The sequence below is a fragment of the Paramormyrops kingsleyae genome, chromosome 21, assembly GCF_048594095.1.
Source record: "Paramormyrops kingsleyae isolate MSU_618 chromosome 21, PKINGS_0.4, whole genome shotgun sequence".
NCBI classification, from domain to species: Eukaryota; Metazoa; Chordata; class Actinopteri; order Osteoglossiformes; family Mormyridae; genus Paramormyrops; species Paramormyrops kingsleyae.
The window spans coordinates 3753265-3780086 of record NC_132817.1 but is presented as its reverse complement, the minus strand read 5'-3'; the positions used below and the strand labels follow the sequence as shown (position 1 = coordinate 3780086).

The window sequence follows — 26822 nt, the reverse complement described above, 5'->3', positions numbered from 1 at the left end:
ATCTGTAATGGTAAACATCGCCAGAAATGTAGTTTCCTAGGCTGTGCTGCATAGAACACGTGCGGCTCTCCGAAATGTACAGGAGCTGGGCTCCCTGTCTGGGGCTTCAGTGCATTTCGGCGTTTCTGAGACACGAAGGGCAAGGTATGAGTACAAGATTTGTCAGAAGCCATCATTACATGCTAAAAGGCCTCGTGGTAATCTGCCAAACAAGCATCAGACATGGCAAATAAACACACAGGTTCATATACTTAAAAATGGACTACACCAATCTTCCAGATTACACTACGACATTGATCTAACGTGCGTAATTCCAGGCTGCGACCTATGTGAGATTTCATGGCCGTACGTTATTTATCTTCGAATCTAAGGCATTCAGTCTTTGTTCCCGTTTGATTTTAAGAAGTCGGGTTTTATTCAAATGGATTCTATTAATCAATTAAACTATCCAAATAAGCTAAAAGGTACGATTTTCTTAGGATATTAAAATCCACAGTGAAGATGGCCATTATTTCTCGTTATAATGTAGCAAATCCGAAAGGAAGCGAAACATGGTTCATGTCCACGATTACGTCACTGTCCTTGCGCTCGCTGCACGCGACATTTAACCTCAGAACCTTTAGCGCCCTCTACAGTCCACCATCGTTACTGCAGCGCACTATGGCGCGAAGTTGCGCTGTCTTCTTCTGAAGTACTGCAGTGATAATTGAGTACGCCCCCTCCCCCGGTGGAACGAAATCCCTAGCAAATATAATTTATAACTTAGTCACACATTCGATTATATTTTAAAATTGGGAAGAGCGGCCGTGCCAGTTGTATGCCAGTTGGCTGTATGCCAGTTTACCTCAGTTTGCTGGTCGCCACAGACCGCAATGAAGTTGCTTATAGACAACTTATAGACAAAGCCTGTTTATAGACATTAACGTATTTTTTCAATTCAGATATTCGGAGATGTTGCGGATCAACATTTACATATTTATATTTTGATCTGAAAAGGTAGGCCTATTGATATTTTCTAATTACATCAAGAAATATTCCGTAGAGTCAATTTTTGGGAGGTTATTTTACCGGTATTCACGTAACCAAATGAAAACCGGTCTAAAGAACAATTTGTTATTTCATCTTGTTGGAAAATAAGGCAATTTTATTTGCGTATTTAAGTGTAATACATCGCAGATATATCTCGGTAGTATTGTATTCTTTAGTGCCCCGGTTTGTGTAATACCTTCTTATCGGGGACGCGCCGAAAGCCCACATTATTGGCTTTTCTGCTTTGCTCAGGCAGGATTGTGCCATTGTTAATTTCTCTGGATGTATTTCCGAGGTTCCCATCTTATCTGGCGTGCGGCTGATCAGCTGACTCTGGCCCTTCAATCAGCAGTAATATGTTTGTTGAAAGATGAAAGATTGTATTTCACAATCGTATTTACCTTAACTAACTCATGCTTTTCCAGGTCCAAGTAATATGCAAGCGTTAGGAAAACTTGCTGTAAGTACCAAGTCTGTAATTAAACCAAATTATTCCTGCAATGCCTCCTATTAAAATGCCATTTGCCCTAGGGTGTGTATATTTTAATTGCAATAAAGAGGATAACGGGAAAATAGAAACGTCGAAGGAACACAAATATGCACACGGTGAGTATTCGGACTGTAGAAAGCAAATGTCAACATTAAACAACGCGAAATAATGTACATTTCAGACTTTTTTAGCTCCCAAAAACTACGTATGGTCACCGTAATTTGCATCAACTACTCGATATAACAGAATATTATGTTCCGTGACATTATAAACAGATTCTCCCTCACTCCCCTCACTAATGGTGCGTTCGATTATTTCTCTCCAAGTAGGAACGCGGATGAAAACGTCACGAAACGTCACGAAAAACGTCACTTCCCTTCGGAAACACGCCTCTTTTATGACGTTAAAGTCATAAAAGTTGTCCGAGTTGCCCAAGTGACGTAATTTCAACATGGCGACTTGGTTTCTTTGTAGTTTGTTTACCGTTGGAAAAAAGATAAAGCTTTTACTTATTTTATAAAGCTTTTAATGTGGTTTGACTAGTTCGTGTTTCTTGTTTGTCTCGGAAAAATCTCCATTTCTCAATTTTCTCCATTTGGAAAACTCCAAATCTGGTAAAATATAAAGCAACAACACAGCAACGTGTTCATGGAGGCAGCCATGTTTGTTCCGAGATGTGGGTAGCTCGAATGGGAGATTGTCGGACGTGATGTCACTCAACTCGGAATTTCCGAGTTCCGAGAGAAAAACGAACGTACCATAAGCTCCGTTGTCTTCTGGGGTTTCTGGGTTTATTCACATTAAGGTGCAAAGTCGACGAAATAGTGCCACCAGCTGGTCAATGGCCATTAACGCAGGTGAGGAGGCTGAGGAACACCTTCGCCTTCTGTTTGTCCTCCTGTGACCATGGGAAGATGGTTTAGGTTGTGACAGCATGAATAAAACTGTTGTAGAGAGAGAGTGGTTGATTCCCTCTTGGCTATTCCTGTAAGGTCTGTCCAGACAATGACACTTTGCACTGAAGACAAGAGCAAATATCACATCAGATGGTGTCTATCCATTTTTAATTTTTGTGTGAACGGGATACACCACTAGGTGGAGCTGCAGAGAAAAATTTATAAATCAGAAATGCATTGAAAAACTCTGTCCTACGTATTTGATCTGCTTTTGCGGTGAGATGCGTCCCTGCACTGTTTTTCTGGCAGTTTGGCCGACATGAAACATTTATGCAGAATTCAGTGCTTGCAGTAAAAGGCCATGCGCAGTTTAGGCCTGATGTTCAAAATAAAAACCAGAGACTGACATGTGCACATCACATATATACTGTACTGGTATTACTGGTGTAGCTGCTGTGATGTGAGCTTAGAGCACATTGAGGAGGATATATATGCTGCTTATCTCCTGCATTGTGAGACAGACAGGCTGAGCAGGGGGTACAGTCCAGAGCCAGTCTTTAATCAGTTTAATCGTTATTCATGATCAAATAGGTCCTGTCCTTTACATTACACTTTTGCATGAAAATCAGCATTCATACTGGGGTGAGAGAGGAGTGTATCTGTTCACACCTGAAATGAATGCAGGTGAGAATGGTACCTGTCTGGTAGGGAGTCTCCATCTTGGCAAAGTCATATAGAAAGTGTCACCCCACCGTAATGGTACAGAAACGCCGGTGTATGTCTTACAGACTCCTGAGATGATGCGGCTGCAGTCTGTCCGGTCCCTGGAGAGAAAACCCACATGGTCCACATGCCTGTCAACTGAGTCCCAAAAACATATGTGAAAAAATGGTGCATTTCCTCATAAGGATCTCCCACTGGAGGGATGCAGGTCACTGTGTCGCACTGCACATGTGAGCAGTGCAGAGGCTGAAAAATGTGACGTGGAAACAAAGCGATTCCTTTGAACGTTTGCTGGTGGAGATAGGCAAGGCCACTTTCGCTTGCGATATGAGATTGTACGGTTAGGCTGATGTCATGTCATTCTCTGGCGTTAAACCCGCAGAGGGTTGATTCAAAAGCACATGGAGGATTAATTTTCAGTCCTTAAAGGGTTTTTAAATGCACTATAATCTATGATATTGGCCCTTAAATTTTATTATTCTCGATTTTAAGCCATGTTTTCTAGCTTCCTGTACACTATAACGCCGGGTTCATACACCCCATAGAGCAGGTATATCGGGCTGGGATCTTTGCACGGGACGCGGCATCCAGCAGCGCGTTTCACTCCGTCGTTACGATTTTAAAGAGCTGATGTATGCAAGCCATTAAAAAGTTGGCTGGCCATGAAAACTGCTGCCCTCAGCTAAGGGCTTTTGCATTAGCTGACCTCGGATTTGGAACATAAAGACGGCACCTTCCACTTTAAAGATGGTATAACCTTCTGGTTGCTTCCACCACTGGTGCAACGCTACTGACTTCTTGTGACCTGTTTGAAGCCAGAGAAACTCCTTTTATCACTACCCCTTTCAAAATTATTATTTTAGTTTTGAATGTTGTTTCGAAATAATTATGCACCATTTAGGTTTTCAGCGTGTTTGATTGTTAGCGTTTTCACCGCAGGCGGGGGTTCTCTGTTGTTTTAAGCACCGGTCCGCAGGGGAGACGTGGCGATAAGTGATCCGGACGTCTAATTGGAGGGCTGCCGCTCCCAGAAGAGACGCTGGTGTCGTACCCTTGAGCAGAGCACTTGACCTAAATTGCCCCAGTAAAATATCCATTTGTTTAAATCAAAGTCAAAGTTCAAGTTATTGTGATTCGCAGCTAAATTAGACACGCGTTCGCTCACACAATAGAATGTGATTCTGGCTGATCGGGGTCGTGGTACAACAGATAAATAAAGTAGAATATCTTTTTTATTATTGTACATTTGTACTTTTTTTTTACCTGCTACAATTTACATAAAATGAAAATTAAAAGAATAGATGCACAGATTTGCATAGACATAAAACGGTATTTAGAAGTGCAGAATTGCTTAAATGGGTGAAATCATAATGTAAATAACGATCGGGTGTGAAATGCCACCCAGTGACGTGGTTTCAGCTTTCATCCATCCTGTGAGCCCCCCCGGCCGCCCTTTTTGTTTTGCTCTCAGTGAAATGCACACTGATTGTTCGCAGGACAGACACGTGGTCACATGGGGCTGCTCTGGTTTAAGATCTGCCTGAGCTCCTGCTTGTGGTTTCATATTACAGTTCTCTTAGCTTGGACGCTATGGCTTTATGACCTCAAAGTAGCAATTTAGGCTTATTTTTCCCCTTTTTCGGAGTCTCTTTCGTGTGTTACATGGTCGCAGAGCAGCCGGATGCGGTAGCAGCTGTGCCGTGCCCAGGTCCTGGGCCGGTGTACCTCTGGGCGAGCAGTGGCCATGTCAGGAGAATGACGCAGTGCATGATGGTGGCTTTCTTGCATGTTCCCTGGGTGCTGATTGAGCTATGAAAGTGGGTGGTGCTGAAAAGAAACGGACACATGTGGTCTGAATGACTGGGACGCACAGTCTGAATCTAGGCCACTTTCTGCTGCTTGATTCCAAGAAGGATGATGGAGGTTGGAGGCGTGGGAGAGACGCTTCTGCTGGGTGGCGGGACACGTGGCTTCATGAAGGGTCAGCTGTAGTCGGGTACTCGTGGACACCCCCCAGACTGAGCCCCTGAGTCCCTGGGATGCAGTAGAGGTGTTATGTGTTTGAAGAGGCTGGTCCCAGCATGTCCTCAGCTCCCCCATAAGAACTGTCCTGCAGCTTCCTAGAGATTTTAATTTCCTGAGCTCATGTTCTCCAGCCTGCAGAGCAGGTTGAAACAAGGACAGCCATCGCCAGGGTGATGTGGACGCGCGTTAACATGAGTCAATAGCGCGGCTGGTCGGCCGGATGCCAATTCAGAAATTAAAGCAGTTATGGATAGATGGATGGAAAATTTAATCTGATACGGTAACATAAACCTGCCGAATCAGTAACAGGTTGATCAATGATGATGGTCCTTCGTGTTTTTTCTTAATTAGTCGCAGGGTAAGTCTGAGACTGGCAGTAATGGCCCAGGTTATAGGAGTTTGGAGGTCCGGAACTGGAATGCTTGATGGCCTGGAATGACCCCAGAGACCCCCAAACACTGGCCATTGGTGTCCCAGTGTGACCCCCTGTCAGCTGTGTGGGCCCCATCACACAAGCTGTTGGCTGTCAGAAGTGACCGCTTCGTTTGGACTTGTCTGCCTCTAGAAAAACAGAAGACCCAGCTTTTGAACTATCTCTAAATCTCAGATCTGGCTGCATTGTGACCTCTCCTGCCCAAAGTTTTATGTCTTGGTCTGTGTCCAACCAAAGCAGGGCATTGTATGCTAATCTGCAGTTCTGCCTCGTCACCACCAGAGAGCGATCACAGCGTAACAATTGTAATGAGGATTGAAGCGATCAGGGAAGATTAGCTCGATTTCTCACAAATAAACATACTGGTTTCAAAAACACTGGGCTATTTCACAAATTCCCTTCTAGTGATTACCCACAATCATTCCAAGACAAATCTTTATGCTGCTAGTATTGTTTTTGAGGTGTCAGTCTTGCTTCTGTTTTATCGCATTGCCCAGTGCTGATTATTATTACCAGGCATTGACTTTGCTTATTCTTTTGTACAGTGTCTTTACCCTGTGAAATGCCCCCGGAAGCTGAAAGCAATTAAGAACCCAGCCTGAGTGCAGTAAGCTGCTTGAGCTTTTTATATAATTTCCCCCCTTTAAAAAAAGAGAGAGAGGGAGATAATTACCTCCGTCCTGGTTACAAGCTGCTTACAAAAGTGAACTTTCTGCCATTAATTATGTGTCCATAAATTGGTTTGGTTTTCACAATAAGAACGGTGTCAAATTAGTATGCGGAACAATGCTTTACATATCAGAAAATTAATCTACATAGCAATTTGAAATAAGTGCAGTTTCCACCATCAAATAACTGGGACAGGCCAGCTGAGAATCCTCTCTCATTGTTAGACTACCCCTTTGTTAAAAATATAGGAAAGTAATTAAAAAGAGACTCGGTGTGTTTCTGTTCTCACAGAGACTCTCGGTGTGGGTCCTTTTCTTTCCCGAAGTCACATGTCCGCTCCAGTTCATGTATGGCTGACAACAGTATGCCTTTTTCCACTGGTGTCTCGGCGAATTAAACGTATGAATGAGGAAAAAATACATTTGGAGATTATAGCTAAAGTATTTTATTAATGCTTTGTGACAGAAATGCTGTTTATCCAAGTCATTGTTCCTGGGAAGATCAGTATATGTGATACTGTGTTACAGTTATTAGATATGACAGTCAGCAGAGTGTAAAACCTTGATTTTTTTTTCCCCCCGAACTGCCTGAAGTTCTGTTTTTATTATGTGACAGAGTGTTAGTCTGGTTAGTTAGAGAATCCAGAGTTATGTTCAATTTTTTCATGTGACGTCTTTGCACAGCATATGACATTAACCCTTTACCCGCCTGCGTTGCCGCTGTTGGATCGCTGCTGTGATGTGTCTGCACAGTTTGACGGCCTGACAGACACCTAAACATGAGAACAAAATGTTTTCAAAGTGCCCTGTTGACTAGAGGGAATCATCAGGTCACCAAACGGCAGCCTTGAGAACCATATTCTTCAAATTAAATGTACACGGCCATTTAAGCAATCTTTTTGAGTGGACAGGCTCCATTGCAGCCAGACCTGTGTTTTCTCTGCATTCCTGTCATGAGTTTGGGAGTCATTTTATAGTTCATCTCTGGGCTGCAATGTTTCCTGCGTTTATCTCTAACCCTATTTCATTTATTCGCCTGGCAGGGGCTATTTTTTTCAGAGCGATTTATAGCGTTTACTAAACGCCGCGTGCTGTGAAACCCGTTAAAAGCGCTATATATTTTTTAAAATCAAGGATGAAGCACGGGGCCCCAGCACTGTGCTTGTAAAAACTGCACGGCCTGCCCCCCGTCCACCCACCTGCATGTGTTTCTGTGTCCCACCAAAGTGATGCCAAGGAGAGCCCTGTCATGTTAATGAAGGGCTGATAGGGGCACAGTGACCAGTGGAGTCCTGTGCACCCCCCCCCCCCCATTCTGCAGTCATCTGTCACTCTCAGAGCAAATAAAACACAGCCCCTTCCGACAAGGCCACCGCGCCCATTAGACGGACAGCTCCAGACACTCCATAAAGCTGTCCGACTTGGTCCTCTGAGGGCGGGCTGCGGCCTCATTGTGTGTGCATTCCCAGCCAGTAGGGGGCGCCCCCTTGGCCGGCTCTTCTCCTCCTTTCTCCTCTGGTAACTGCACGTCTATCTTCTACTCTTGAGCTGCTTATCGTTCATCAGCCCCCTCCTCCCTCCCCAATGAAAGGTGAACGATCCACGGCCTGGTGATTTTGGGAATCACAGGCCAGCAGTTTTCTGAACCCATTCGGAGCCTCTAGGAGCCGAGTCGAGGGCTTTGTTCTCCTTTAACTGGATGTGTTCTGGCAGCTATGGGGCCCCTTCAACCCCAGGTCTTGGTAGTCAGTGGCTCCCCGCTCCGATAGTCCTGGGAGGCTGGTGTTGAGGGATCCGAAGTGTGGAACAGCATAGAGTACAGAGTACAGCTGAAGGCGTCTGCGCTGAAGGCGTCTGGCCTGCTGCCAACTCTCTGCATTTCAGTGTAATCCAACATTTATTGTGTTTGGCACAATAAAAATGAGGTAAAAAAAACCTTCCACCTCAGTGTCATCATTGGGAGTGGCAAGGTCACATGGTCTCAACAGAGACTTAAATAAGGTTTAATAGTATGGTGGTAGTGATGATACTGCCTTTGATACTGACTTTTAGCATTGCTTTGTAAATGTGGGCCTAGGAGACTGAAATTACATCTTGTGGTTGTTCGGTAATTTCGGTTCTTGCTTTCACATCAAAAGGCTATAATAATTGATAGTGGATGCGTAGTTGGGAATGGCTGAATTTAGCACAGCGGTGAGGGCAGATTACGGGCAAACATTAAAGTTTAACACTGATTTAGAACAAAAGCTGTCGGCGTGAGAGTGGCAGGGCTCTCCTCCCCCGAATCACGCCACTGCATTCCCGAAATTCCTCTAGTTTACATCTCCGGGTTCTCAGCCGCGTTCCCGGGACATCCAGTCCAGTCTCTGCTCCACGCTCCTCCTCAGTGCCTGAGACTGTTTCAGCTGTCTGTGGGCCGTCAGTCTTAATCAGCGTCTCATGGAGGGAGCGGGATTGAAAACGCAGAGTGCCAGCATGCTACGGTCGCTCGAAACTGTACAAAAATCCCGAAAAAAGCCCGCTGAAGCTGGCGTGCGTCTGTAATTAATGCGGTAAATCCCCTAATTGGCCTGTTTGTCTGTGGATGCGTCTTGCTGCTAAGCGGAGGCCTCTAACAGATGGTTGGAGCTGTCTGAGACGCTGCCTAGGAGCGGAGCGCGTGAGTCAAGTCAGATGGTCCTTCTGGAGGCGACGACCAGCCGCGGCGCCCCGCGGAACGTGGCCCCGGGAGGGGAAGTTAAGAATAGAGGCCTGCCTGTCACATCGTATCGTAAATGAGGGACCGGTGGCGAGGGAGGGTACGGACAATTACCACGCTGGGGCCAAAAAAAAAACACAGCCTACACTTTGAAGTGGAATCCAGAATGTTCCCCCACAAAGTGAGTGTATGTGGAGATTCGGAGCAGCGTCGGTGGCTGTCAGGGTGTATATATGCGGCTGTCCTGGGGTCCCCAGGCCCTTGGTTGACGTCTGTTCTTTGGGCGGCCTATCTCACTTAATGTGGAGGTCCCCAGATCAAAGCCACTGGCACAATCCATTACGCAGATGCGGATGTATTTTTGGTGGCTCGGCACTGTCGCGTTAGCGTCAAGCTTAACCTGAAATAGATCATCTGTCACAGAAGGCCAGACCAGTCACCACACGCAAAGGACCCTGGGAACAGGAACAGCGGCAGCGCGGTAGCGGGCTTTTTTATCTCCCCGTGTCACAGAAATCACTTTAATTATATGCCTTCGATTTCTCAGGGCTACATCTAATGAGATCGTCAATCTGAAATCTGACCCTTTTAACACAAGGTACCGGTGCCCCAAAATGCAGAAGGCTGGACTTAATAACAGTATATAAAAGCATAAAGATAGGTGAACGAGCGGTCATAGATAGCCACAGTGTTAATTAATCATCTCCATGAAATATGCAGGCGATTATAATCTCCCTGTAGCTTGAACTGCGAACTCGTACAGCGGAGGCGGAGTAACAAGTGTGGCATGCCGGTTATGCTCCGCCCACAGGAGAGCGGGGCCAATCGTGCCGAGTCCCAGGCCAGTCCGGTCTTTGTGTCGTCCGCACTGAGGCAGGAGTCCGTCCAAACATATGTAGGCCACATTGTTGGGAGGTGAGCGGCGGGAGCGAAGAGCACCGAGATGGCGGCCGCACGCCTGGGAGGGGGGGGGGGGGGGGGGGGGTTGGTGCCGGCGAACAGACAAAATGGCCTCGCTCCAGAGGGGAGCCACGGGGAGAGGCTGAATGGAGCCCCAGGCGCTGGGCCTCTCGTTACCACGGCTACCTGCCTAAGGGATGCCTTATCCAGGTTTGATGAAATTGGCACGACGCTCTGAGCAGAGAGCTCGCAGGCTGCACGCCACCCCCCCCCCCCAGATGTTTGACTTTATTCTGGGAATAAGAAGGGAGAAAGGGAAGCGCTTTCGGTTTCCACGGAGCTGTGCCAAATGGCGAAACAATATGACAGCAGCACAAATAAATCTGCCTGTTCTGGCCCGGTCCGCCAAGGCTGGCCCGTGTTGTCAGATGCTGTGGCTGTTGATAGGCTTCGTATGGAAGTCCTTCATTTTTCCCTTAAAAGAAATTTGGCCCTATTTCTTTTGGCAGATGAAAACACACCCAAATGGGCTTTCTGTGCTTTTTCTTTTTTGTCGTCCTTTTGTTGTATTTATTTTTGAATATTTTGAATATTGAGCTTGCTGTGGGGCTTCAGCCGTTCAGTCCCGAGGAACCACGTGTGTGTGTGTGTGTGTGTGTGTGTGTGAAGTGAAAGGTGTTCATTTCACTATTGGCTTGATCGGAGGGGCGGCTGTAATTATGCCAGTAGGGCTTCTGGCCTGACAGAGTAATGACTCTTATCGTGGGGCTCCTCAACTTTTACGGCTTCGCATCGGCCCGGCAGCTCGCCTCTTCTCCTGTTTTCTTTTCCTGGAGGGGAATCGAGAGTAAGACCACCTTGTCCAAAGGTTACTTGGAGAGCAGCTGTGTGTTTGTGAAGCAGAGGCGAGTTTACTCTGTCTCTCTGACAGAGCCCTAAACATCGCTGCAGTTCACACCGCTGATGGAAAGGCCTTCAAAAGGGCTGAGCTGCTCCGCTTATTGCTGGGAAACGTGAAACAGATCCTGATGGTTTCCATGGCGTCGCTGTAAACACAAGTACTTATGTTTGTGTGAACCGATAATTTATTTGTTTTTAACCAAAGTGACTCCTGCTTTTTTTGCCGTTCAGTATTTTAACAAAGCACGCTAACCAGTGGTACAACAGAAAAGCCACCCATTTACGCAGCTTTACCTCCTTAACCGCTATGCCGGCTACTGCCCTGGCTTAAGTTTCTGGGATTGAATTGACAACATCAGGATTTAGAGACTCTGAGAAACCTTGGTCGTTTTTTTTTTTTTTTCTTTTAATCAGTAAGTGGGAATTATCTGCTGCAGAGTGCAAATGCAATGAATGTGTAACACACAGGAGATGAAGTCTCACCTTTTGGTGTCACCCCCCTGGGGAGTGACGTGTGACTGATGCATGTGTTCATTTTAAAGCCCACAGTTGTACGGTTTGACTTGTCCCAGCCATGTTTTCCACTTTTAATCTCCAAAAAAAATGAAATGATTAAAGAAGACTATTTTCTGGAAACTTAACGTTTTTGATTTTCTAATTACTTATCTATTATAAATCCAATTAGCCCTCAGAAAATAATGAGAATAGGAGGTTTCTCAGAATGTAATTCTTTATTGTGGATTCGGAAAATGTAATACGTCTGCTAATTAACTTTTTTTTCCCCCTCTGTGCGATTTAGGTAGATTTTATGATGTCCTTTTGCACTATCAATTACTTTTAAGCACTTTTTACAGGCGATCTTAATGATAAAATAGGATAATAGACTGAGCCGGTCGACTAATTAATGCATTTACTGTAAGTGTTCTTCTAGACATTTATCACTGTTTCTAGGTCATAAAATCTAACTGGCCCTCAAACCTTAAACATGCTTAAAATAAAACAATGCGGTATAGCCTGTGAGAAATATCCATGTTAATATTCACCAGAACACTGAAGTGCTCATGTAGCATTATAGAAAGCATGAAATGTTTTATTGGTTTATTGGAGTTGTTAATGCTGAAAACTGTTCAGTAATGACCAAGCCTATTTAGAGATTTAACACGATACCAATTCCTGTGACATCTGACGGTGACTCTGATCCCTCTCTCGGGACGCGGGGCTCTTTTGTTCTGACTTTTCCTCCAGGCTCAGAAAATATTCTCAGGGACTCGACCATTTGCAACGGCTGCACAATATTCCCCTTTGGGCTGGGGGGGGGGGGGGGGACCAAGCCTGCTGAGTGGCCCCTTTTGTGCTCCTGGTCTTTTGGGACATATATTGGGGGTTTTGCATTAAAAAACATTGGTAGAGCTTAATAGGTCTGAGGCCTACCAGGGACAAGATTCTGGAATTATATGTTTTTATATTTTTTACTCTAGGTGGGTGTTGAAGAACAGGACATCACCTGATTAATCTTTAGAGCCTTGATGCTACCTAGATATTTGGAGGAGAGGGGAACAGTCATGATCATTTGAATAAAACCAGAATGTATTTTTAAGGAAACGCTTTATTAATGTTTGGTTCTCGATTCCTGCTCTGTGGTGCCCCATGCCGTTTCAGATCCGTTGCTGTGTAGCAGGTGGATTTTTTTTTTTGCCCAGAAATTTCCATTTGAACTTGGATCAGTTGATTACTTCTGGTCAGGGAGCATCTCTTCCTTTGTTGGAGCGATGGACTATGTATTTGGTGGGATATTTACAGGAAGGCTTCAGGTTAAGTCTCTACAATGGGCCTCGAACCAATCTGTGTCCTTAACCACCATGCCTCCTGTTGCCGTAAATAATGTATCACATAATTAATCATTGTCGTGTCCGGAGGGGAAATGGACTCAACATTAGCTTTGCATTTTGCATTCGCCTAATAAATCTTAAGAATATTGGCATCAAATTTGTGTAAAATATACCTTGATGTTATTCAAAGTGGCTGACTAGTTTAATCGAATCTACACGTGTTTTGATGTGAATTCCTAATATCTAAGAGCACAGCTCGTAGCTCTAACACGGCTCTACTTTCACAGCTGCAGAAAGCCGCTCCACAGTCTGTCCAGGATGTGGACACATCCACCTGCGGCCTAGTGGGCGGCGCTCTTCACTGAACTGCCTCCTGTCGCAGTGGCATTCTGCAGAAGGCCCAGCAGAGGGCAGTGTTGCTCAAACAAGGGTTTCGGTCGTCCCCGAGACACAAACAAAGCACAAAGCGGGAGGGAATCACTGGGCCTCTTAACCTCCTTACATTAACGACATCTTTCTTGTTCCACGCATGTGTGCGTCTTCTAATGCTTGCGGCGCCCTGCCAATCAACTGAAACGCGTAAAACTCCCCGTCGGGCAGTAACGTCAGGCGGTAACGTGCAGGGTCACAGGAGGTGCGTGGAGCCCAAGCAGACGGGGCCTTTCCTTTGTTCATGCAGAGTCTATGCAAACATGTTAACAGATCAGCCCTGGGAGGCCTCTGGAGAATGCTATAGGCTAGCCGAACGTCATTCCTCCCTCCGCGCGTTCCCAATCCTTCTCCTCGTTGTGGCTTTGTGTATGCAATGCAAGCCGCTGTACTTAATGGGGATTCGCCTCTTCCCCCTTCCGTGGCTTGGGCCCCGTGGTCAGGGTGGCACCGGCCTCTCTGTTCTCAGCAGGTTTCGATCTGCGATATGAACGGCTGTCCTCCCTCCTCCTGACTGGTCTCTTGTTTGCTCCTTTGGTGTCTTTTCTTTTTTAATCAGTTAATTTTCACTCTTGGGGGGGGGGGGGGGGTTCTGCATGTGGGCACACCTGCTCACTACCACACCCAAAAAAAAAAAAACAGTTGGTTTCTTAAGTGGTTTCTTACAAATTGCTTTGACACATCAGACATTTGGCCTTGAGCAAATTGGATTAACGGGAGCTTCGGATTGTCCTGACGGGCCAGGAATTCTGCGCTAGCATTTAGTACTTTGTGTCAGATTGTTGCCGCGTGATCGGCGGCCTTTTCGGGGGGATCCCTTCACACCTGGAGGGCTGTGGCCCCTGCAGCTCCGACAGGCGGCTCCCATAAAGCACGTTATTTCATTATTTAGCTACTCTCGCCGAATTCTGCTTCTTAGCGGCAGACATGTCTGAGGTTACAGTAAATTTTCTTAACAATGAGGTCTTTCAATGATGCCGTTAATGGATAATTAACAGACCCAGCTGCTGAAGTTACAGTGGAGTGCTGTTCCTGTACCGGGAGCCTAAATATTAAACCGGGCTCATCAAGCAACGTTCATAATCTGATGTGTCGGTAGGCGTGGCGTCACCACAGAGCAGTGGCTGACAGTAAAGAAAAAGCCTTTTCGTATTGTTTCGTATTGCCAGTGTTTATTCCTGCAGCCCTTGCACTGACATGCACTCCTGCACTCTTAATGTATTTATCAGTAGCAATTCCACGTTGTATAAATCACCAGAACTGTATGTGTTGGGCTGTATTAACTGTGTCTGTCTCTGCTGTACTGACCCCCAGAGACAAATGCCATGTGTTTCTTGGCCAAATAAACCTGATTCTGATGTTGGTATTATGCTTTTCTGATTTAACTAATTAATAGTTTTATGAAGTTTTCATAAAATGTCTCTCTCTCTCGGTTTCTAATTATGAAAGTAAACGAAGTGATTCCACTCGTTAGAATCCGTTTAAAAACATTAAATGTCATGTCATTTGGATGATGGGATCAAAAACTATGTGGACATGCTGTGGACTGACTGCGTGACACATTCTGAACAGAATAGCTGAAAGCCAAAGGTAATTGTATTCACCCTGTAATTAAGGGCTACGTTAGAAATACTTTTTATTATGGCTTTGTAATTATAGGGCATTTAAAGGAGCTGTTAATGTTTCTGTGAAACCCAATGCTGTAAAAATATGCTTCTAGAACTGTGCTGGGCTCCAGTTCCTGTTTGGGTGGAATATTTGTAACACCCACTCAAACATTACAGTGGGAGCGAGAAATGTTGAGAAGATAAGTTGCCCCCCCCCCCCCCGCAGAGGGATTGCCGGGCACGGGCACATTGCCCATGGAGGTTGTTTGTGTGCAGTGCCCTGCCCTGGGCGTGCAGCGTTTGTCCACACGCTCACCTAACACGCGCAAGACCTCCCCCGCTCACCGCACAAAGGCGTGCCGGGTTCGTTCATTTGACTTTTTTGACACCTTTCGTCCGATGAGAATTTCATAAATTGTGTTGTTATTATTATTATTATTATTGTGTTTTTTTATTGAAAAAATAAGCAGATTTAATTTGAACTGACATTTTTTTAATATTTTTGATATTCAAACCTTTTTAAATATTGAGAATGTGCTTCAAAAATTTGAAAGGAATGCTTTGGTTCTGGGTTTTTGGCCCCTGTGACGTTTGTAACCGCATCAGCCTGTGAGCTGCATTATTCCACACAGAAACAGGCTTCCCTTGAAGCTGGACTCCTCTGCAGTGCTGCCAAACTAAACACTTTCGACGAACATAATTACTTGCAGTGGTGACTAGTCTAAGCAGGCGGTTATTGTGCTTTTCAGATTTATACTGGAAATGATATTAGAACGACGACAGTGAGTGTTTGTTAATGAACGCGAAGTCACATGAATGCGGTCGCAATTAGTGAGCGTGTAAACATGCGAAAGGGCCTAGGGCTCTGGCATGACGACGTTCGGCTCTGGGGAGCCAGCATGGGCATGTGGTTTAAGTGACCAAAAAACAGGAAAAAGATCTCGTGATCTAGCATGAATGATAAGACACAGGCAAGCAGCTAGATATAAAAAGCAACAAAGTGATTTAATATTTGTACAGTCAAGTCTTAAATTCCCTCCAGCCAATCATCTCTCTAAATATGTTTCATTCCCCCCTTGAAATTCATGTTTTCATTTGGGCCCCGTTGAGCAGAGCTTGTGAAAGACGGCTAGGCAGCCATAAACATTGGTAATTTATTTTACCGTTTTGGTAAAGATTTATTTCAAACCGAAATAATGAATATGTATTTTTTTGGAATGTGTACTTTGTGGTGTAAATTACAAAATGACCAAGACATACTTGGTTTGTGCATAAGTCCTGACCGCCGTACACCTCGTAGGGTCCGGGGTCCTGACCGGCGTACACCTCGTAGAGTCCGGGGTCCTGACCGCCATACACCTCGTAGGGTCCGGTCCCTCAAGCTCCCTTTCTGTCTCATTTCATTACACAGAACGAGGTCGCCCCGAGCACATGGATCATGCTGAGGTACCCGGCAACACGTGAGAGGCGAGCGGAGCTTCGTGCGCGGTGAGGGTGGCCTGCGAGGGATGGCTCTGACCTCGGTGCTGGGTTGGAGGGGAGCGATACCCCAGCGTAGGGGCAGGAGAGCTGGGACCTCAATGCTGAAACATTAGGTTCTGGCGCTCTGGCTGTAAGGCGCCTAATCCTGCCCGTAGCGAAGCCCCCGCCCCGAGGGTCTGAAGCCTGTGCCCCCCCAGGTATGTCATCTAAGCACATACAGCTTGGACAAAGGCGCCCTTGTCTTGCAGGGCCCTCGGGGCAGGAAGCCTGCCAGAGTTCAACAGTTGAAGAGGATTAACTCTTCCATGTGGCTGTAGAAGGCAGTGGCCAGTGGGGCTGTTATTGCGGCTCCGCTTAGGGACCCTGCTCTCGCCGTGATTAATGCCCTCCTGTTGGCGCCTCGCGGTGGGCCGTGTGGAGGGAAGCGACTTGCGGGGGGGGGGTGCCTTCGGGGGGGGGCAGGCGCTTTATTTGTGTGCTTCTTCAGGTGGTGGCCCTACAGCCAAACTTGTTAATCCTGTTGGTTTTCGATACCAACTTTTGTGGGGTTTCACAGATTTATACTCGTTGTATGGTGAATAGTTAATATTTTTATTGTTGCTTTTGCAAAATGCATTTAAAGACCAGTTTTAAAAAAATGTGCATCTGTATATGTATTTGCATGTATGTGTTATAAAAATTACTACACCACAAAAGTAAGTGAATTTGCTTGTTAACAGCCAGTGTAATCATGCTAACCCCCCAATTTCCAAGGCTGTTTTCATTTCAGGCTAGATTTGTCAAAGTCCCATAAATTCATGCTTAACGGGGCGCCTTCCTTTAATATAAAAATCATGAGGAAACGGCTCCTCTGCTCTTGGTCAAGTCGGAATGTGCTAGAAGGCTAACCGTATGCAATTTTGCACATAATTACGGTAACACTGCATTTCAGCAAGGGCAAGAGGGTAATATAATTCAGGATAATTATTGGGGGAACTGTTCATTACAGGCAGAAGCATAATAGAAAATTAAATAACAAAGGAAGGAGAAGTGGCTCGTGTTTTGGCTCTGATATCTCCAGTTTATTCAACCATAAAAGGGAGGTCTCACCCTGGTGAAGTCCCGTTTTGATTTTTGCTTGACTAAGCAAATACTTGAGATGAAGGAGGAGAGGAGAGGAGAGAGACAGGGCTGGGAACGTGGCCGGTTTTCTCTCTCTGCTGCGGTGAGAGAGGGACAAAGGGGATGCTGGCATCCCCCCGAATGTGTGTCCGTTTTGTGGGGCCTTTATTCTCTGTCCACCTCACACGGGCTTCTTCAGAATGTAGATCTCTTCAAGAGTCTTTTCAAAGATAAAAATAAAAATCTATGTATTAAAAAAATCTATGTGTTAAAAATGAATTTAGGTGGGCATTAAAAATTTAGCCCCTAGTTTTTTTTTTTTTTAAAGTTTAATTTTAAGTAGAGAAAGTTTTGTAGGTTTGCGTCCTTGAATACTGACGGCAGGTTTTCTGATCGCAGCCCCACGTGCCTGTGATGCTTGCTGTGGGGGCCTGAGGCACGTTCCGGAAAGTTCCACAGGGAAGCAAGCAGCACGTACAGCCCCGCGTCGAACTCCCATCGGGGATATCGGATTTTCCCCCTGGAATCTGCCCCAGACTCGGCATGCGAGGGACGCCCCCTAGAGCCGACACAAACATAACATGCCTTCCAGACATGTGCTGCATTATGCTCACTCTGGCCAGGATGCGCTGATCCTGCGGTCCCCGTTTTTGCGGGAATACCCACATGCGAGCACCCCACCCCCCTGGGTCCACACACCCACCATCTGTTTACGCATAAGCGTGTCACAGGACCCCCCCCTCCCAGTGTAACCCCAGGTTAATGCAGCCGGCTCCCCGAATTAACGATCCCCGGCGATTCACCTGTTCCCAAGGTTAAAAGTGCGACGTGCGCTTTTGTGTTTTAACGGTAATTGTGGGAAGCTACTCTCACTGCACTGGGCAAAATAAATCATCCCGTGACTGCGTTTCGCGGTGTTTCTGCGGAAGGCCGTGCGCGACACTTAGATCGATGTCACCGAAGGACCTCGTGGGACATCCGTCATGCTGACCTCACTGCTTTTTCGACGAAGAACTCGGGCTTAAAGACACGATGAGCTGCTGTGAAAAAACCCTCCCCGCTGTTTGCTAATCGTGGAGATCCCATGTGTGACCAAGAGTTACAGGGAGCTAGCAGTTGCACGTCCGGATTGGTGAGGTTTGCCGGCGTCGTGCTAAGCATGGTTAGGAGACGCCACGGAAATACAGGAGCAGAGACTAATCGCATCTCCGTCATGTCTGCTAATGAGACTAATTAACGACGCGCAGGTCAGTGGATCGCGCGCCAAGGAGACTGTCGGGACCACGGCAGTAATGGGAAGGTCCCGGTAGTTGGAGATGCATTTTTCGACAGACCATGAGTAGCAGACTGTGCCTGAAGCTGGGTTGTGTGGTCACAATTCACCCATGCAATGCTCCTTTAAGGTTCCCTTAGCAGGCTGCGCTTGGATGGACCTCCACACGCTTGATTTCTGGACACTGACACGGGGTAGCATAATGAAATGTATATATCCAGCACTTTGCACTCGGCCCATCAGATGGCGAGGGCAGGATTGATATCCCATAATGCTTTGTCTTGATGAGACAATGAAAAATGGCCCCCGCCACTGCCGTGTCAATATCAGAGCTGGAAATGCACCGGTGGGTGTGGGTTTTTATTTAATCCCGTTTTCTTTAAGATGATAACTCTTGCTGCATTTCGGGGCCTGTCTGTCAGCCTGACATTGCAATATCCCACCACTTCTCCGCTTCCTAGTCGGTTTCATTTATTTTAAAATACCATTTCACACCCTGCTGGCTTTAACTAGGTATTATACAGTGTTCAGGGAGAGTTTGGGAGATTGAATTGTGACAGAAACAACGCTTTTCCCACTGAAAATACAGAATATTGTAAACGGCAGACTCCGTAAAGGTGGCAGAGCTCACTATCATAGTTTTTTTTCCCTTCCTGATCATGTATCTTTTCTGTATTTGTGACTTGGTCTCCAGCACTACTCTGACTGTTGAAACAGTATTCAGTGTCCCCTGTTTGATGTCGGGCGGCGGGGAGGGGGGGGGGGGTGTGGTGGTGGGGTGGGAGGTTATTCCAGTTCTCAGAGAAATTCTTCTCTGTACCCGAGGATGCACGCACACACGCGCGCACACAAGTGCGCACACACCACACTCCCCTTTCACTGCAGACAGACATGCGGCTCCTTTGAGCGGCTGACGTTTCAGTAATTCTGCGTGCGACTCTCGTGGCCCGTTCCCTGTGTCTAGCGTGTTGCGTCACGGGCGATTTTCATCCGGCGAGGCCAATTAAACTGCAGTCAAGGCAGCGAACAGCCCGGGAAGGACTGACAGATGAAGTAATGAAATGATCGGCTCACACTAAAGAGGAGAGACTTTAGATGGAGAATAACGGAGCTGTAGGAACACACAGATAATACAGAAGGGGGCTTACAGCCAGCCTGCCTGTCAAATGCACTATGTTTACATTTTAATTCTCGATTCGCAGCCCCAAATGCACTGTACACTGCTCCCCGATATTTTTATGGATGGTTTGTTTGTGTGGGCTAATGCTTATGTGATCGTGAGCGGTTTATTACTTTGGATTGGACTGTGCTTTTTAAAAATACCTCCATTGATTTTGCAGATGATGAAAATATTTCTGTCAATATGGAACCTTCTCCATTCCTGCTACTCACCCATTTTAATTGCGGGGAAGCTGTAATATTTCTTCTGTGTAAATAGGAGCATAACACGCGCCTTTTCCTTGCTGGTATGTGGGTATTAAGGCTGCTAGCTAGTGTTGTGAATTTTATCACTTATGACTTTGGCGCAGGAGGTGGAAATGTTTAGCCGAGGGCCGTCACACCAAGAGTCTGGTGAGAGGAAGCGGTCCAGACTCCCGCATCACGCCGGCAGCCGGCACTGAGGTGGGTCCGTGATTTTCGCCGCCGATTTTCGCCATTCTCTCGGCAGCGGTTGCTGTCAGTGACACATCAGCGATGTTTATTAAGAGATGACAAGTCTATCAGGTCTCATAAGCAGGCTCCCACAGTCAGGAGATCCTTTGTTACTCTGGAACGGTATCATCAATCTTGTAGAGCTGTGCTCTCCTGAGCAGGTGATGGCAAACATGGACCCCCCCCCCCTGCCCCCCCCCCCCCCAGTGCAGAAGCGGCTTCCTGGGAACGCCACGCTCTACTGCCTGCTGACGCACCAGACGCCTGTCAGGAAACAGGCCTGCATGGGGGGTGGGGTGGGGATTAGTTGCTGGGGGGGGGGGCGGTGGCGAAGTTAAGGGTGGTGTAGAAGTAGCATATAATCAAATCGAGTAGGGCCGCAACTCACTGTCACTACGGTTACTCACTTTGGGGTGGGGGGGAATTGACCTCACGATTCTCCATTTACCAGCAACAACAGACAGCGCTACTGTAGCATGCTGAGAATCAATGGCAGGATTAAGAAATGGGAGGTGTCCCGTACCCCCCTTAACCACCGCGTACAATAACGTATGCGGTAGTTCATTATCGCCTTGCTGCTGGGTGTAAGACCAACTGTTACTCCTTGTGTCTAACGTTTCCGCTGCTAGAGCATGGCGTGAAAAGGTCTGAACAAAACATGAGGTGTTGAGGCGTAACGTTGCTGTGCTTGGTTGAGGGCCTTACAGGCCGCTTGAGATTGCTAGATATTTTCATGGAGTTCAGGTGAGGCACCTTGTTGGAGGATAGTACTTCAAGGCCTCTGCAGGGACTGGAGCGACCCTCAGGATCTGCTTGCCAGCTTTGGGTTACCATCGCTGGGCCAAACTCGCTAGGCCAGTGCTTCCCAATCCGGTCCTCGGGGACCCATAGGCGCACCATGTTTTTGCTCCCTCCCAGCTCCCTTCCCCCTTTGCTGGGAGGGAGCAAAAACGTGGACTGGCTGTGGGTCCCCGAGGACTGGAGTGGGAAACACTGCACGAGGCTGCCCGAGGCACCACTTAGCATTAATACCGGCCTCTGATGTGATTAGAAGGCATCCTTGTGTGCCAGGAGGGATTTCTCCAAGATGCCAGGGGAAATCGCAGCTCCAGCAAGGATCTGGAGTGTCATAACTGGTATGTAAATTTGCAAGGGCTCCTCTGCCTGTAACGTAGACCTTCCTCAAGTCTCCTGCAGGAGATTTATGTACTAGTTGTTCTGTCTCATGCTGTAGAGTGAGGAGCTGGATGTCACGTCCGAACCCCACCTGATGCTCTGGCCAAAGCCCCCAGACCCATGAACTGGAGCAGCCAAAGCTGATGGTTCACTCTGTGCCAGTCCTGTGTCTCTCTGCCTGATCGTGCTGCTGTTGTGCTGACCAACAATCAAGGTGGCGATTGACTTCATTGAGGTCTGTTGGTTTTGATTCTGAACCAGATGTCTAAAAAATTTTCCCCCACCACTGACAGCAGCTCTAAACGGAAGGCGCACCTCCTTCACACGAAATCTGTAGAAACACGTAAAATTTCATCTCGCAAATAAATATGATTTCCGTTTTTTTGTAGTATTGTCTGAATTGTGCCTGTTTATCATCCGGTTTACCAGTAGTGACAGAGAGCCTGAAAAAGCGCGGTTGTCTCTCATTGCCTTGTATTCATCCTGCAGTAATTCCGTTATCGTTGTGTCAGCCCCCCTGAGTTTACCGGCTTCAGATAATGTCACTCTGCGTGTTGTCATTCTCACTTCCCTGTTGCAATCCTTTTTTTGTTGCAATGATACTTGTTACACTTTTCTAACCAAACCGTATTATTATGAAAATGCATCATTGTGAGAGTGTGTGCGGATTTCACGCGTGATGGATGTGATTCTCATGCATGCCCCAACAGACTGAATATTAGCTGTTTATTAATTGAGATTGCATGTAATATTGTTAATGGGAAAGAGTTTGTGCTGCAGAATAAATAACATTAGATGCAATCAACAAGTGGGCCGTGTGTGTGGCACGGACAGGCGGGGAGGAGCGCCCCCCAGTGGCAGCACCACCGCAATGCGTGCACGCTGCCGGGCCGGCGCTCCAGAGGGGACGGCCGCTAATTGCTTTTTCCAGGATGGTGCTGCTGATAATCCAGACAATAATATACAGGGGCAACGCTGGCTGTCCGGAGGGAAATACTGCTAACGAAAGAAATTTCCATTTCACCTCGTAATCAAATTCAAACTCTTTAATTCAAAAAGCCAACAATAGGATGGAGAAAAATCCATGCTGGCTCAGATACAAAAAAACATGGAAAAAGTGGAGTCAATCTCGCCCATTAACAATGCAAATTGTTATACCAGGAGCGCTTCACAGGAATTAGCGACCAGATATTGTTAGTTCAGGTGTTGGAGCGAATTGAAAAGGCCGATATGAATAAATGGCTGATTAAAGGGAGGGACTCCGCAATTTGTTATTGTATTTTAGATTAACTTCCTTCAAACACTAGTGAACATTTCCCCATGACTGGAATTCAATATAGTGCCAATGAGTTACATAAAACCCCATAATAAGATTGTAATTGTCTTGATTTTTTTTTTCCTTTTCTCTCAATTTTTTTTTTGAAAACGCTTCATATGAAAATGTGTCTTGTATATTGACTTTGCAGTTGTGGTATTTGCTTTCAAGACCTATTTTATACCATCAAAAAGACATTTTAAGTCTTAACAGATGGAAGAATGAGTGTTTTGTTTCTAACATTTTTCTTCCACATTTGAAAAGCTGAAGATGGCTGTGTGTGCGTGTGTGTGTGTGTGTGTGTGTGTGTGTGTGTGTGTGCATGCGCATATGTGTCTTTTTTATTGCGATCCAGCGTTGAGCAATGTTGTCAGGAGAACGAAAGTCATCTGCTTTGCAAAGTTAGAAAGGGGGGTTTTGGGAGGGGTGGGAGTCCATTTTCCTGCCCCCTCCCCATGTGGAGATGTAGTGATCTGAGGTCCATCTAAAAAAGAGAGATTGTTTGTGCTGTTATACCATTTTTACAGTCTGCCTTGTTTGTGTTCATTAATGTTGAATTCGTTGGGAATCCAATCAGCGTCAGATTGGATCTGGCTGTAAATTCCCCCGCCTTGTAATGTGTATGTGTATGCGTGTGTGTGCATGTGTGTGTGTGTGTGCGTGTGTGTGTGTATGTGCATGTGTGTGTGCTTGTGCATGTGTGTGTGCGTGTGTGTGTGTGTGTATGCATGTGTGTGCATGTGTGTGTGTGGGTGCGTGTGTGTGTGTGTGTGTATGTGTGCGTGTGTGTGTGCGCATGTGTGTGTATGTGCATGTGTGTGTGCTTGTGCATGTGTGTGTGCGTGTGTGTGTGTGTGTATGTGTGTGTGTGCATGTGTGTGTACGTGTGTGTGTGTGTGTGTATGTGTGCGTGTGTGTGTGCGCATGTGTGTGTATGTGCATGTTTGTGTGCGTGTGTGTGTGTATGCGTGTGTGTGCATGTGTGTGTGTGTGTGCATGTGTGTGTGCATGTGTGTGTGCGTGTGTGTGTGTGTGCATGTCCAGGTGGTGCATTGTGTTAACAGACAGAGATAATAATCTGTGAGGAAATCGCCCAGGCTGCGTCTGAGGCAGACGGCTCTCTGTGACCCAGTCACCCCGCTCCTATCCGTCACGGTGTCCTCCCTACGACTTTTCACCCCGTGATCCTGCTGTCCTGCTCGCGAGGGCGGCAAAACAAGCCGTGGGCTGTGCCGGACATATTGAGCTGGTTTGAGGAGACCCCCACCCCAAGCAACCATAAACGCAATGGCTGCTCTCCTCCAGGCCTCACCGAACGCACCCACACAGCCCCCACCCCCACCCCACTCATCTCTCCATCTCTCCTTCCCTTGATGATTCTCCCCAGTTTGCGCCTGAACGAGGTCACCCTGCCTGGCTTGGATCCACTGATGGAGAGTTACTCATCGGTGAGTGAAGATCACTGGTGAAAGACAGTCCAACCACCCCCCCAACCCTACCCCCAAGCATGGTAATGATAAGATAAAACACAACGCCCTCTGCAACAAGGCCCCCCCTTGTTCCACACGGCTCATCTTTCCCTCCGTGGCCCCCGTGCCCTCATCGTCCTGTGCATCCCGGCCTGCGCTGATTGAACTTCATGCCTTGTAGGCCTGTTGTGTTTATTTATTCGTCTTGTCTGTTGTGATGCTCCGATCCCACGACGTGTTGTGCCGCAGTGTGAATGTCACGTACGAGACTGTTAACTAATGCTCCCATTTGTTAGAAAGTTTCATTCTTTCCACAATGGGTAGTAATTTGTTATTTCTTTTGTTTATAAGCTCTCATATTATCAAAATTAGGGCAGAAAGTACACAGTTTCTTCCCCCGAAGCCCAGAGGAAATTACTGGAGTGAGGATTTAGTGGTCGGTCACGGTGGGCGAGTGCAGCCAGAGACGGATTCACGTAACCTTTTCGCTACATTTCCAGCATGAAATTTGAAAATGACCAACTGGCATTTTGCTGCACCGTCTCGAGGAGGATGAACAAATCCGGGGATAAGCAAAGCAAATAGCTCTGGGCTCCTGGCGACTTAATGGATGCTTCTTGTCGCTCAAGGAACAGCAGGTCTGTGAAAGCGGTGAAGTGCCAAAAATAGCTTTCTAGTTTCTTATGGGGACATCAGCATGTGATGGAAAAAGACACAGAATCCAGCTATTAAGGATTATCCCACCATATACATCCCAATGCTTTTAGACACGACTGGTGAGTTGGTGTAGCTAACAGAGTCAGGCTTTGATTTTGGGATACTTCATTACACAGCGATTAACCCAAACGTGCCCCCCCCCCCCCCCCCCCGCCGCAGTAAATGGAGAAACACCATCCCAGTCCTTACTGCTCTCCTTTCCACCCGTGATGAGACGCCTCTCACCAGAGCGATGCCAAAGCTTTTAGCGTACACTCACTGCCTCCCTGCTCCAAACACGCTGATCTACAGAACCCAGCGTAGCTCTGGATGGGGCCCGCCGGGACGCATTGCAGCTAAGCGGGCTCTGGGCTTACGGTGGCCCTGCACGGATGCGTTATTGGCATTCCTCTGCTTTTCGCCGTGGTAACGGGAGGCCGGAGTGCCCCTGCACGCGGGAGGCTCTGGCAGACAGCTTTCCAACCAACTCTGCCGATAAACATTGGTCCCATGATCAAACAGCCACCATATGGCCCCTAGCAGGAGATCAGAAATCCCTCTCCCTCTCCCCCCTCTCTCTCCTTCTCTCTGCATCTCTTTCCCTCCCTCTGTCTCTCTTCCTCGTTCTCGGAGCCTGCTCCCACAATCCCCAGCTCTCTGATGAGAGCTACACCCCCGCGTGTCACATTTAAGGAACAAATACTGCAGTTCAAAAGCTACAGTTTACAACAAAATGGGATATTGATGTTCTCCGGGCTTATGATTCAGATGAGAGAGCTCCTTTGAGGTGTCACATCCTGCTTCGCCGCGTGTCCTCAGAGAGATGGCGAGACAGCCCAGTGAAATGAGCTTTCCTCGATCACCACGGAGGCGGGGAGATCCCAGGCCCCCCCCCCCCCCCCCCCAATGGCACACAACTGCAGCCAGCCTTTGCTTGGACTTACTCCTGCTAAAAGTCCAGTAATTTTGTCTGTTAGAAGTCCATTCATCTCAAACTCCAGGACTCCATTATCCAGTATGAGGACCTTTACCGTCATTGGCTGAGTTTGTTTGATTGCGTTTTCCTTTTTTTCCGATCTCACGTTACTTTAAGATCAAATGGCCCCTTCCCAGTAGGGAATGTTAGCTGCAGCAGTAAGTGGATAAGGGTCTAACCCTGTTCATTAGGCACCTTGGTCAGCTCAGGCCAGACAGGGAGGAGATACACTTTTAACAGGAGAGCTTCACAACCTCCAGGAGAAGGAGAAGGTGTGTAGGAAAGTTCAAGATCTCACATCTCTGACTGCATCCAGGCCAACACCCGAATCGTACTGCTCTCACACCATCGTCCATGTTTGTCATCGAACTTTCAGAGCGTGTCTCTTCATCATTGGTTGTGCCCTGTAAATGTCTCTAAAGTCATGGCCCACATCTCCAGGCCCCTGTAACCCTGACCTGTGAGCATCTTACACAGAAGGAAGCAAATAGCTTGAGTGTCGGCAGCGCCCCCTGCTGGGTTGCTGCATTTGTAGCGTATCGGGTAATATTCGCCCAAAGGAAGCTTCAGCACTTTGCGGTCCTCTCTGAGGCTCAGATCCTCTCATCTCCGAGCCAGGCTGTGTTTACATTGTCATCACTGTGAGCCCAAGGCCAGGGCTTGCAGAAGATGCCCCTCTATCTGACTGGGTCGTCACTAAAGGTCCGGTCGAGACTGTAGTATGGTGGGCCCTATGGCTGACTTTCTCAATACCCTCCAGTCGCTCCTGCAAGGAGGAAACGGCTTCATATCTCTTCCCGCTATTAGCCTTAATGGGCATCTTTCTCTCAGTCAGCCTTTCTTTGCCACCTAAAGCAGTGAGTCATTAATGCGTCGTTTCCTTGAGAAGCGCATGACGGCGATTAGCCACAGTAAAGCCATCCCTTTTATCCGATTCTCACTGACGTCTTCATTCAATATCTTCCCGATTTTCCTCCCCGGTGTTAAAGCCGCGTCTCCGTACTCCAGACAGGTGCCGCACGGCGCCCTGGGACTTTGGTGCATTCCAACTGAA

At 47.1% G+C, this 26822-nt stretch overlaps 1 long non-coding RNA gene across 1 annotated transcript; it reads left to right on the top strand.

The window, feature by feature from the left end:
• Window positions 1-711: 711 nt before the first annotated feature.
• On the top strand, window positions 712-21693 carry LOC111846489 (uncharacterized). Its single transcript, XR_002838895.2, has 5 exons — window positions 712-996; window positions 1455-1489; window positions 1561-1635; window positions 20013-20106; window positions 21371-21693. It is a non-coding gene; the product is annotated as an uncharacterized lncRNA (long non-coding RNA).
• The last annotated feature ends 5129 nt before the right edge of the window (window positions 21694-26822 follow it).